The sequence below is a fragment of the Myodes glareolus genome, chromosome 6 (genome assembly GCF_982192425.1).
Source record: "Myodes glareolus chromosome 6, mMyoGla1.1, whole genome shotgun sequence".
NCBI lineage: Eukaryota > Metazoa > Chordata > Mammalia > Rodentia > Cricetidae > Myodes > Myodes glareolus.
The window spans coordinates 23,520,936-23,532,891 of record NC_142031.1 but is presented as its reverse complement, the minus strand read 5'-3'; the positions used below and the strand labels follow the sequence as shown (position 1 = coordinate 23,532,891).

General features: G+C 50.1%; 1 long non-coding RNA gene across 1 annotated transcript; it reads left to right on the top strand.

The window, feature by feature from the left end:
* The first annotated feature begins 992 nt into the window (after window positions 1-992).
* On the top strand, window positions 993-11,440 carry LOC125388488 (uncharacterized). Its single transcript, XR_007228246.3, has 3 exons — window positions 993-2,042; window positions 4,386-4,619; window positions 10,563-11,440. It is a non-coding gene; the product is annotated as an uncharacterized LOC125388488 (long non-coding RNA).
* The last annotated feature ends 516 nt before the right edge of the window (window positions 11,441-11,956 follow it).

Sequence of the window (11,956 nt, the reverse complement as noted above, 5' to 3'; positions counted from 1 at the left end):
GACAACAAAGAGGACCCTAAGAAAGACATACATGGATCTAATCTACATGGGAAGTAGAAAAAGACAAATCTCCGAGTAAATTGGGAGTGTGGGGATCATGGGAGAGGGTAGAAGGGGAGGGGAGAGGAAGGGAGGAGAGCAGAGAAAAATATAGAGTTCAATAAAAACAATTAAAAAAAAAAGACTCGCTGGAAACTGAGAAGGACTCACCTGAGTGGCGATCTGTTTTATCCTTTCCAGTGAACGCCTGAATTAGTGATAAATCAGACACACACACACACACACACACACACACACACACACCCCGTGACCCCCTCACCTACTCATAGACCACCCTCTGACCCAGGGCCCCAGGGAACAGAGACTCTCAAGCTTTCTGCCCTGGAGCTTCTCCTTTCTGGAAGCCACAGGTAAAGGGCCGGGCCAGATGGGGGCAAAGGTGACTTTTTAAACTCTACCCCACGCTTCGGTGGAGCCTGCATCTGACTGGGTCAGAGTGTGAAGCAGTTTACACCCCAGCCAGCTGCTGGGGCAGCAATGCGGTCATCTCTGTGGGTGGCTCTTGGTATGGTCAGGGGAAGACAACAGACAGAGATATGCCCGTGTCCTTCCAAAGGGAACCCTGGCCGAGACTGCCACCAAGGCCAAAGAGAGGCACAGAGAGAGTGTAGGAGTGACAAAGTGACAGTACCACGATGACACCCCCAACTCATCAGTAAACAAATTCGGATGTGGAACTGAGGGTCAGGGGTCGTAGCAGATGCTGCAGTGTGTTGTCTAAAATGTCTGGTTTCAAAACCAAAAAATAAGTGTGAAGAAATGGAAAATGGTGGCAACAAAGAGAACGTCCTAAGACTTAGTACTCTAGGCGAGTACTTAGAATTTAACCGAGAAGATGGTGCCCTATAAAACAAAACAAAAACAAAACAAGGAAAACAACTAACGAAGCCACAAAGGTGTCAGGAAGGCATGACAGGGTCACTTCTATAGAGAATGTCATTGGAGACACAGGAAGTCATTCTTAAAGCAAATAGAAGTCTGAGGGTGTCAGTCAGTGACAGACCCTGGCTTACATCACAATACTTGGACCAAACAAGAGGAAATTATGAAACTGAAAGCTATAAGCCACAGGCCGGAGAGATGGTTCAGTGATGAAGGGCACCTGCTGCTCTTCTGGAGGACCAGGGTTTGTTCCCAGCGCTCGCACTGGGCGGCTCGGCTCACAGGCCTGCGACTCTGGCTCCAGGGTATCTGACGCCCCATCCTGGTCTCTGCGGGTACCTGCACACATGTGTCATCAACATCTACACATAGCTAAACTTTAAGAAAGAAAAACAAGCAAAGTGAGTGCTAGAGAACGTCCACAGTGGTTTTAAAGAAGCTGAAGAAAGATTGGTGAACGTGAGGTGACTGCTAGGTTCTTTTACAGTGTATAAGGACAGCATGAAGAAAAGGACTCCGAATCAAAGCGCCCCAGCATCTGCACCGTGGAAAGGCCAGAGAGAGGAGAGAGGAGTGAAGAAAAGTATTTGCTGCAGTTACAACGGAAAACTTCCTAGTGTTCTGACAGTTCACTCCAAACTGCAGAGACGTGATGACCCATGCAGCGGACATGGCAGGGTCAAACACCAAAGTCAAAAGCAACAATGGCGTCTTGAAGGCAGCAGGGAAAAGTGGGCTTGCTTTCGTGGGAGAAAACTCCACACTGCGACTCGGCGGGCAGGGTGATGGGGACACAGAGCGACTACGGGTGGCCCTGAGACGACACCTTAAGTGGTGAGAGACAAGCTAAAGCCTTTACCACACGTGCAAACCCTGGGATGATCTATGGGTAGCAGGAGAAATACTGAGGGAAGTACTCAAGGCCAACCAGACGCAGGAGACTTCAGACAGTGAGCAAATGCACGGAAAAGAAGTCAAAGGACCAACAGAGTAACAACGGCATTTTAGTGGAAGTAGAATTATACTCAGTGTAATTAAGAGTGAAATACAGTAAGTGCATATGCACACTCCTCATGTATCTTGAGCAACTGTGTATAACGGTATGTATAATATATAATGTACTGTTGGGTTTAGACTGTATTCAAATGTTACATTTAAATACAAAGGAAAACAGAAAAAAAAAGACAGGAGACCCAGAAAATAAGCAACAAAACTGTCAGATATAAATCTAATCTCATCACTAAAACTTTAAGGATGAGTGGGACAGTAGTCCGAGACTGTCGGGGCCAACGGGAACCTTACCGGTGGCACACTGGCCTGGTATGTGTAGGGACATGAGCTCAGTACCCTGTACGGAGGTGGGGCAATGCCAGAGAGTATCACACAAGGAAACAAGCCCAACTCCACATGGTATACGGAGGGTCGCTTTAGAGTCAGATCATGGAAACAGATGGTCAGTCAGACAGCTGCCGCTAGACGTCTGCATGGGCTGTACACGGGCTGTACACGGGCTGTACACGGGCTGTACACGGACTGTACACGGCTGTACACGGGCTGTACATGAGCTGTACACGAGGCAAGGATTGCAGGGCACTGGGGATGCAGCTCAACGGTAGAACACTTTCTTAGTATAACAATAAATAAACAAATAAATACTCTTAGCTGGGTTGAATTTTGTTCTGTTTTGTTTTTTGAGATGGAGCCCTGGCTAACCTGGAACTCACAAAGATCCACCTGTCTCTGCCTCCTGGGTGCTGTGGTTAAAGGTGTGCGCCACCACCCTGGCCTTAGGTTGGATTTGAAAGAAGAGACCAGTCTGGAGTGATGCCTCCGCAATTAAAAGTATATTCTGCTCTTGCAGAAGATCTGTTCGATTCCCAGCACCCATGTCAGAAGGCTCCTAATTGCCTATTAACTCCAGCTCCAGGGGAGCTGACGCCCTCCTCTGGCCTCTGAGGGCACAAACCCACACATAGACACCTAATTAAAAATAGCGATGAGTCTTTAAGGAGGGGTCAGGGAGGACTTAGCAATGAGCATGGGGATGACTGTCCTCAGTCTTTCGAAGTAGTAACACCATGGAGCTGTCGTCCTATATGACAATGGCAATGCCCTCTCACGAAACTCTCAAGGACCCCTTAAGGCGGTGATACAGCAACCATATGAAGCAGAAACAGAGTCTTTTATCACGGCTCTCACCTATGAACAACACAGTTGGATTCTGTGCTGTCACTGCGTGACAGGAGTTTAAGACTGTTTCCCACATAGCTTTCTCCTTCAGGCACGATGTGACCAGCAGCCTTCATGGAGCAAAGGTTTCTATGGTGACCTAGAGAAAGAACTCTTGGCCCAATAGCAGGTCTGTGGTCATGGCAATGGAGCTGCTGACATTCGTGGTAGAAAGGGGATAAGACATCTCCAGATCTCCACTCACCATGACCTCCAGCTATCAGCTGCCTGTGGTCTTAGCGGGTGGGCACTAGGGCATCTAGGAAATGCAAGCCAACTGAAGGTGAGATTCTATGATTCAGCTTCCATGACGGTGTCATCTACGATGGGGCTATGACTTTCTAGCCTGTCCTCGAGTCACCTGTGCTCCTCAGGAAACCCCTCACCTGTGCTCCTGTGAGTGCTCCCCCATCCATGCTCCTGTGAGTGGTCCCCAATCCACGCTCCTGTGAGTGCTCCCCCATCCATGCTCCTGTGAGTGGTCCCCAATCCATGCTCCTGTGAGTGCTCCCCATCCATGCTCCTGTGAGTGCTCCCCATCCATGCACCTGTGAGTGCTCCCCATCCATGCTCCTGTGAGTGCTTCCCCATCCATGCTCCTGTGAGTGGCCCCCATCCATGCTCCTGTGAGTGCTCCCCTATCCATGCTCCTGTGAGTGCTCCCCATTCATGCTCCTGTGAGTGGCCCCCATCCATGCTCCTGCGAGTGGTCTCCCATCTATAATACTAATGACGGCCAGGGAGTGAGTGAAGCAGTTGAGAACATGTACTGCACTAGCAGAGGACCCAAGGGCCTGAGTCGATTCCCAGCATCCGTGCCAAGTGGCTCACAATGGCCTGTAACTCCGGTGCCAGGGGAATCCAATGCCCTGGGCTAGTGAACACCTACACCCACATGTACATATCCCAACACAGACACACACGCATGCATATAATTAAAATAATAAAAATAAATCAAACGAGGACACTTCATACTTAACAGGATTCAATGACAATAAAATGAAGGACAAAATACACATAATTATCTCAATAAGGTATAGTGCATCCATACAAGAGAGTATTATTTAATGTATGCTACAATGTCGGTAAAATTTGAAAGCATTATATATAAAGAAGCCTGTTACAAAATAAACTATGAAAATTGCATTTTTTTCTCAATGAGTTCGTCCCTCCCCATATCCATTGAAATAACAAATGCATATCCTATCTGACAGAGGGATGACACATCTTTGGATTCTCCAAGGCAACCTTGTAAGTGCTGGAAGGCGGTGAAGACTTCCTTTGTCAGACCAAAACAACGGAAGTAACCTCGGTGTCCAGTCCTGGGGGAGGGAGCTGAAAAAGGCCCGGCACATCCATTCACTAAACAATGCCAGAGCTGCGGCAAACAGGCGGCCGAGTATTGAAACAAGTTGGCCTCAGATGCACTGGGGAGCAGAAAAAGAAAGGTAAAATATGTTGTACAGCGTCTAATGCAAATTCCCACAGAATCACCCCCTTAGTCCGGATAAGGAGACGAAGAGGGCTGGGAACCGTGGCATGTTCCGCGGGGCTCCCATGGAGCTGGGAGCCTGAGGTGTAGGCAGCCAGGTGGTGAGACCGGAACAAGGCCAGCTTTTCCTCTCACGTCCTTCATCCTTGTAAGTGTGAGAGAACTGAGAACTGAGAAAGCTATGACCACCAGGGCTCCAACGGGAGGCAGGGCCGGAATCTCACTCTAGGTAAGCTGGGCTTTAACCCCATTAGGACCGTGCCTCCCGGGTTGGGAGATGTGGAGGAGCTGGGGTGGGCAGGGGACCGGGAGACCCACTTAGCTCTAGGATCTCACTGGCTGTGGCGAACAGCCTTCTCAGGAATGGCTGACCACGCAGCTGCGGCAGGGCAGGCGAATCCCAGGACATCAGCAGTTTGGATACGCCTCTCACGTGAGGGCATGTCCCACCCTCATGTCTTCCTGCTGTGGAGGCTCTGAACAGGAGAGAGCTCCCACGTGGAGCTGGGAGCGGTCTCTGTGGGACTTTCCTCCCCGAGTCTCTTTGCTACCTGAGCCTGTGTCAAGCTTGCTGTCTCACCTGAGGGGGGGGGGGGGGGCAATCAAATCCTCACACCACCCTGCTCTCCAGCCGGCCACCACAGCTCCTTGGAGCATGCCCTCTGACCCTCTCAAGGTTGATCCCATTCTCATAGGTGACCTTTGGGGGTTATAAGAAGTCAGCTATCCTTTCAGGCCGGCAGTCAGCTGGGTAGCCGGGCCATCCACCTCTGCTCCCCGGGAGCACCTCAAGGTGGTTTCCGTAAGTTGGGGGCGATTGCATAACTTCACCAACTGCCATGCCGGATATATTTTGCAACCCAGGCCACTGTGCCACACATGCTGGTTGGCACTGCCAGGCTTCCCGCAGAGGCCGGAGGAAGTCTGAGAGTGAGAGGTACTGACTGCACCCCCCCGACACCTGGGAACCCCAGGCTGCCCCTCCTTCTGCAGGCCATACTTGGAACCAGTTGGAAATGATGGTCCCACTGTTCTCTTGCTGCAGAGGAGAGATGGGACATCCATGTGTCAATCAGAGAGGTTTGGGCCTCTAAGAAGCCGCCGTCATGGATCACAAGCTTTTCTTGTAGTTCAAGTGGAGATATAAACTCAAAGTCCCATTGGGAGAGTTCACCTCACCCACCCCATGAACTGACTTCCACCAGGTTACATATTAGATAAAGACCCAGAATGCATGAGGAGAAGCTTAGCCATGTTCAAGGACACATAGAGAGATCTGGGGACATGGCAGATATTATGGTCATCGGGAGAATGTGAGGGTTCCCTGGTGAGTACAGGAAGAGAAGACCTCTCCATATCCTGTGTACCCCTCAACATGGACAGTATGAGCAGGTGACCAAGCTATCTCACTCTTGACTCTCTCTGCATGTCCCCAAGGGCCACTGTCCTGTTGTTAGGATCCCATGGGTTCAAATAGAAGGCTGTTCCCAATGCTTTGAGTTTCTCCCAGAGCATGGCCAGGGGTCACAGGGAAAGTGGGAAAGTGTCAGCGGACAAGGAGTGAGGGACATAGCTTCTTCCCTGTTGGGGTTGTCAGAGGATGCCTTAGACACGCTGATGTCACACATTCCCGATCTGTCCCCTTACTACTAGAAGAGCTGATCCTGCTCTTAAAATAGCTCTGAGGAGAAAGCTGCTCTCTGAGAGTCAGACCTCTGCTTGGGGACAGCCTGGTTCTGATGGCTGGTGAGGACTGACGGTTAAAGACACAGCCCCCTCCTCTGGCTGGAGGCTACCCCAAGATGCCCTAGCCCTAGCTCCTCCTCCGAGGCCTACACGGCTGCACAGCCCTCCACACCCATCTTGCCCTTTCAGTCTCTGAAAAGATGCTCCCTTCGGGACTTTCTTGAAGTCTATCCTTTGGAGAGCCAACCTAGCAGGGAAACTGTGGGACTGCAGAGCAAGCAGATCCAGGATGTGGACACTCAGCTTTATCTGGCAGCATCTGCCTCTCCATGTTGGTTTGCTCCAGCCCATGTTGTCCTGGCTGTCCTTGCTGGGTGCCTTGTGGGCTGCCTGGACTGAAAATATGGCACCCTTTGGTTTGACAGAGAACTGCTCAGATAGGTTAGTGCCAAACACGGCTTCTCTAGCAAGAAGATCCCTAGGAGACCGGAGGGTACATCGCATGCCAGAGCCTGGGTTGAGTCTAAACACCTCTGCATTGGTCTGTTTTGGAAACTTCTATAGCATTCCAAGGACAGGGAAGCCTTCTGATCACTTTTGAACGCTTACAGTAAAGGGAACACCTGTGACACTATCTCCATGCAAAGCCAAGACGGCCATTAGCATTTGCCTCCTCACCATGCAGCAGAAGAAATGCCATGCACAGGGACAGAGGGACCATTGTGCTAGCTAAATAAGCTTTGTCAACTTAACACAAGCTAGACTCATCAGGGAATGGGAATCTCAACTGAGGGATTGCCTTTGTCAGATTGCACTGGGCAAGTCTGTAGGAGTATTTTCTTGATTAATGATTGGTGTGGGAGGGTTCATTCCAGTGTGGGTGGCGCCACACTTGGGCAGGTGGCCTGGGTTGTATAAGAAAGCAGGCTGAGCAAGCCATGAGGAGTGTGCCGGTAAGCAGCGCCCCTCCATGGTTCCTGCCTCTGCTTCTGCTTGAGTTCCTGCCCTGACTTCCCCCAGTGATGGGCTGTGATGAGGAAGCATAAACCAAACATACCCTTTCCTCCCCAAGTTGCTTTGGGTCATGGTGTTTTATCACAGCAATAGAAAGCAAACTAGACCTGAGAGGCAGAGGCAGGCAGTTCTCTGAGAGTTTGAGGCCAGCCTGGTCTACAGAGTGAGTTCCAGGCCAGCCAGGGCTGCATCTAGAAAACCAAACAGACAACAACCAACTAGGGCAGGTGCGCACTGATGCCCTTCAGCCACACAACCAGACTCACGGGCATCTCAAGGAGAAACTGAAGAAGGGCTGCATATAGCTGAAGACTCCGTGCTCTCTAAGTGTGGCTGGTTCTAGGGTCTTAAGAAACAAACTCTACATGTTTTCTGTGGTCGGGGTCTGTTTTCTCTTTGGGGCCCATTCTTGGGCAGCCTCTTAACTTACGTGGAATTAGCCCAGTCATTCTGGCCCTCCACACTTACATTGGTGGAAGTCAGAGTAGGACCAGACCCTCATGTTAGCTGCCCAAAGCCCTGGACTCACTTTGACCAGTTTATTGATACGCTTCTGCTATCCATCCATCAATCCCTGTGGCTTGAAGGAATTGCAGGATCCTGATTGGCCACAGCTCACATTTCCCTGTGTTTACAGAGTATCTGCCTAGTGTTAGGTCCTGTCTCAAGTTCTCAGATTACAGAGCTACGTTGCTCATTCATCCATCCTCACAAACGCACTTCCAGTCCCGTAAATCGACACACAGTCTGTTTTCAAATAATCCATTATCTGATTTGATTCAAGGAAGATCGTGTATAGAGACTGTTAGACACAGTAGCTTATCTGCAGATAAGCAGCAGAGTCCAGAGGTTTGGATAGTTCATGGACAGTAGATGCCTGATAAACCCTGACCTGGGGGAGGAGCAGATGCCTGGCGGTCCTCAGCTTGCCTGGCTGGAGGCAGCCAAGGGCTGAAAACTGCAGAGGAGCCAAGGTCCTGTACCCAGGAGGGAGGAAACTGAGGTCCTGCAGCTGCTTGCGGCTTGGAACCCAGCATAGCCAGCCAGGATTTCCAAGCTGTAGGACTTATGAAATTCTTTTACCTACAGCTGACTGACCAGCTATGGGAAGTTACTGTCCCATGCCACACAGACAGTCATGGGTGTTTTTATGTAGTGGCTTGGGGATGCCATCCTGTTCCTCCATCCCCGGCTGTCCATCTCTACCCTCAGCCAGATTTGATGAATTTGCTTTCATCCTTTTTAGGGGTCCCCTGCATGGGAACATGACTGTGTCAACTCCAGGATCATGACAGGGACATCCAGGAGACAGAGAGTAAGGTCCGTTTCCTGTGAGTCTTTAGGAAGAGTGAGCTCCATCCCAAGAGTTCCCTCCTGTGGCCATGCAGCCATAGTCACAGTCCTCACAGAATCTACAGGACTCAATTGTATCCAGAGGAACAAATATGGCAGTGGGCCAAAGCAGAGTGTTACTGGTTTCTGTCTCAGGGTAGAATCTGGGGTGACCTGGCTGACTTGTATGCCCACAGGAACTTGGTCCCGGGTTCTTCCTGTCTCGTGCTATTGCCACTTTATTTGGAGGCTTTCTTGTGAGACTAGGTGCATTGACTCCACCTACCACACTATCCCAGTCAGCCAGAATTGGGGAAGGTCCCCAGAGACACCCCACTTTCCTCTGAAGAAAGAAGCCTCTAGATCAGTGGTTCTCGACCTGTTGGTCACAACCCCTTTGGCAAACCTATTTATCCAAAAACATTTACATTATGATTCATAACCGTAGCAAAAATTACAGTTATGAAGTAGCAATGAAAATAATTTTGTGGCTGGGGGCCGCCACAACATGAGGAACTGTATTAAAGGGTTCAGCGGGAGGAAGGCTGGAGATCGCTGCTCTAGATGGAACAATTGTTGAGGCCGCTGAGGGCTGGAGTCCAGTTGTGAACAATAAAGACTGACAATATAGCTGGTCCTTGAGTCTCAGGGATTATAAGCGCCATCCCTGACTTTTAAAATGTGGGTTCTGGAGAACAAACTCAGGTCCTTGATTGTGCTTACAAGGAAAGCACTCACCAACTGAGTCCCTAAAAACAAAATCTGAACACAAGCTCACACAATCCCAGCCTCCATCCCTCTGAAGATTTGTCAGACCACAGCTTGAGAGTCTGCTTTCAGCTGTGGTTCAGGAGAACTTTGCCAGACTGTGCCTGTCCCCGTCTTCCAAGGCTCCTACCCACCCCAGAGCACAGCTTTGTTAGGTCACCATAAACTGTTGAGAATAGACAGCTAATCTTTCTTTGTTTCCAATGGCCTTCCTCTCTGAAGTTGATGCTTTGGGCCTGTTCTCTTTGGTGGGACATCTATCTTGCTAGCCACAGCTTGGAATCTAGAAGACTGTCAACTCGAACTGCATCTTCTCAGCTGCAACCTACAGAGGGTGTCTGGTGTCCCCCATCCCTGTGTGGTGCGCACCGGTGTCTCCAGGGTCTTAGTTAGGGTTACTATTGCTAGGATGAAATACCATGAATTTGGAGAGGAAAAGACTATTTAGCTTACATGGCCACGTCATAGTCCATCACTGAAAGACATCAGAACAGGAACTCAAGCAGGGCAGGAATCTGGAGGCAACAGCTGATGCCGAAGCCCCGGAGGAGTGCTGCTTACCTGCTTGGCTCCTCCTGGCTTGTTCAACCTTATAGAACCCTGGCCCACCAGCTCAGAGATGGTCCTACCCACAATGGGCTTGCCCCCCCACCGCCCCACATCAATCACTAATAAGAAAATGCCCTACAGCCAGATCTTATGGAGGTATTTCTCTTATTAAAGTTCCCTTCTTCCGGTGACTCCTGCTTGTGTCAAGCTGACATAAAGCTAGCCAGCACACCAGGTAGGCCAGACCTTCCTCTTTTGGCTTTCTCCCTCATAATGCTCAGACATATCCTTCAGGAATTTTAGACAACAGTAATATGGAAGACAAATTCCTTAAGGACCTGCAAGTCTGAAAATACCTTTATTACCTGACTTGGTGGATAGTTTAATTGGGTATAAGCTTTGGTGCAGGAAACTGTGATTCTTACATTCCCCCAATTTCAAGACACAGCTGGTGAAATCTTTGTGCCCTGAGGATCTACTAATGTCCTCATGGGTGGGTCTTGGCTTCTCCCATCGCCGGTTTAAGATTCGGTATTCTTGCCTCTACCAGGACCTGGTGCCAAAGAGTCTACAGAGACTTCTTGAAGCAAAGAGGAAAATGGAGTCTGTGGTCTCAGAAGTCAGCGGAAGATCTGGGGAGAGTTTCAAGGAATTGACACACAGCTCAGGGTGAGGGATTTCTTTCAAAGAGTCGGAGTTCAGGAGGTTGTTCTTGGAAGGAGTGAACTCCTAGACAAGGAAGGCATGCACCTTGTGGAGTGGCCCTGGCTCTATGAAGGGTTGACTTAGTGACCTAATAGACCCCTTCAGTCAGAGTCTAGAAATTTCTGATTAAAATTCTGCATATACCCAGTCAGACCTTCTAGAATTTCATGGGTCACAGGACCTGAATTCTTGGAATTGGAAATGAATTCAGGCTAGGGACAGGACTCATCCTTCAACAAGAGGATCAGAGACATTAAGATGGAGGACGGCTTTAGTCCTTCTGAAGGTGCTGAACAGAGCAGCGCTGGACCTGTCCAGCCCCAGCCCTTGGCAAGGCCAAGTTTTCCAGTTGGCTCAAAGGCCGGCTCACAAACACCCAGGTTTCTTTTGTTATATATGAAGTCTGGTTGCAAGGAGACCACAGCCCATTGTTCTTAAAACAAGTGGGCTAATTGACAGGGGCATCCTCCTCTCCTGCCTGCTCCTTAGCCTGGAAGGGGAGATGAACTCCAGCTCAGTGGCTCACAAACATTTGCAAACACTTGCCTATCTTGTCCTAAGGAGCATGAAGGTGGACTGCTAATCTCCCCCAAGATCCTTGTGAAACTCCACCCTTGCCAGTGCCAGAGAACACCAGACCTGTGAATCTCTCCGGTTGGCATCTGAGGGGCAGATGCAGAACAGATCCGAGGGCTTGGGAGAGCCTGTTGGGGAAAGGATGGAAGTGGGCGGGGCAGAGCCGAGAATGGTGCATTTCCCCTTGCAAGGTGAGGCTTCTGGTCTTTTGTAGCCTTCCCTGCATGGGGAGTCAGTGTCACCTGAGGGGGCTGTAAACCTATAGGTGGTCATATAGGTTTGCCTTGAGCTGCCTAGGAAGAGACATCATCAGGGGAGGGCTGGTATAATTTGGATATGAAAAGTTTCTCAAAGGCCCACATGCTGAGAGCCTGGTCTCCAGCCTGTGTTTGGAAGAGGAGGTGGAAGTATAGGAGGTGAGGCCTAGTGGGAAGAAGTTAAGGGATTGAGGGGGGCTCTTATTAGGTCCACAGCCTCTTCCTGTTCCTGTACTTCTTGGCCGCCGTGAGGTAAGAGCTGTGGTCCCCAAGGCATCCTCAGTGTGATGTCCTGTGCCGTCACAAGCTGTGGACCAAAACCTCCCAAACTGTGGCCCCAGAAGGATCCTTCTTAGCTATGTGGCTTCTCCGATACCAGACTGTGCTGGCATCAGCTCCCAGCTGT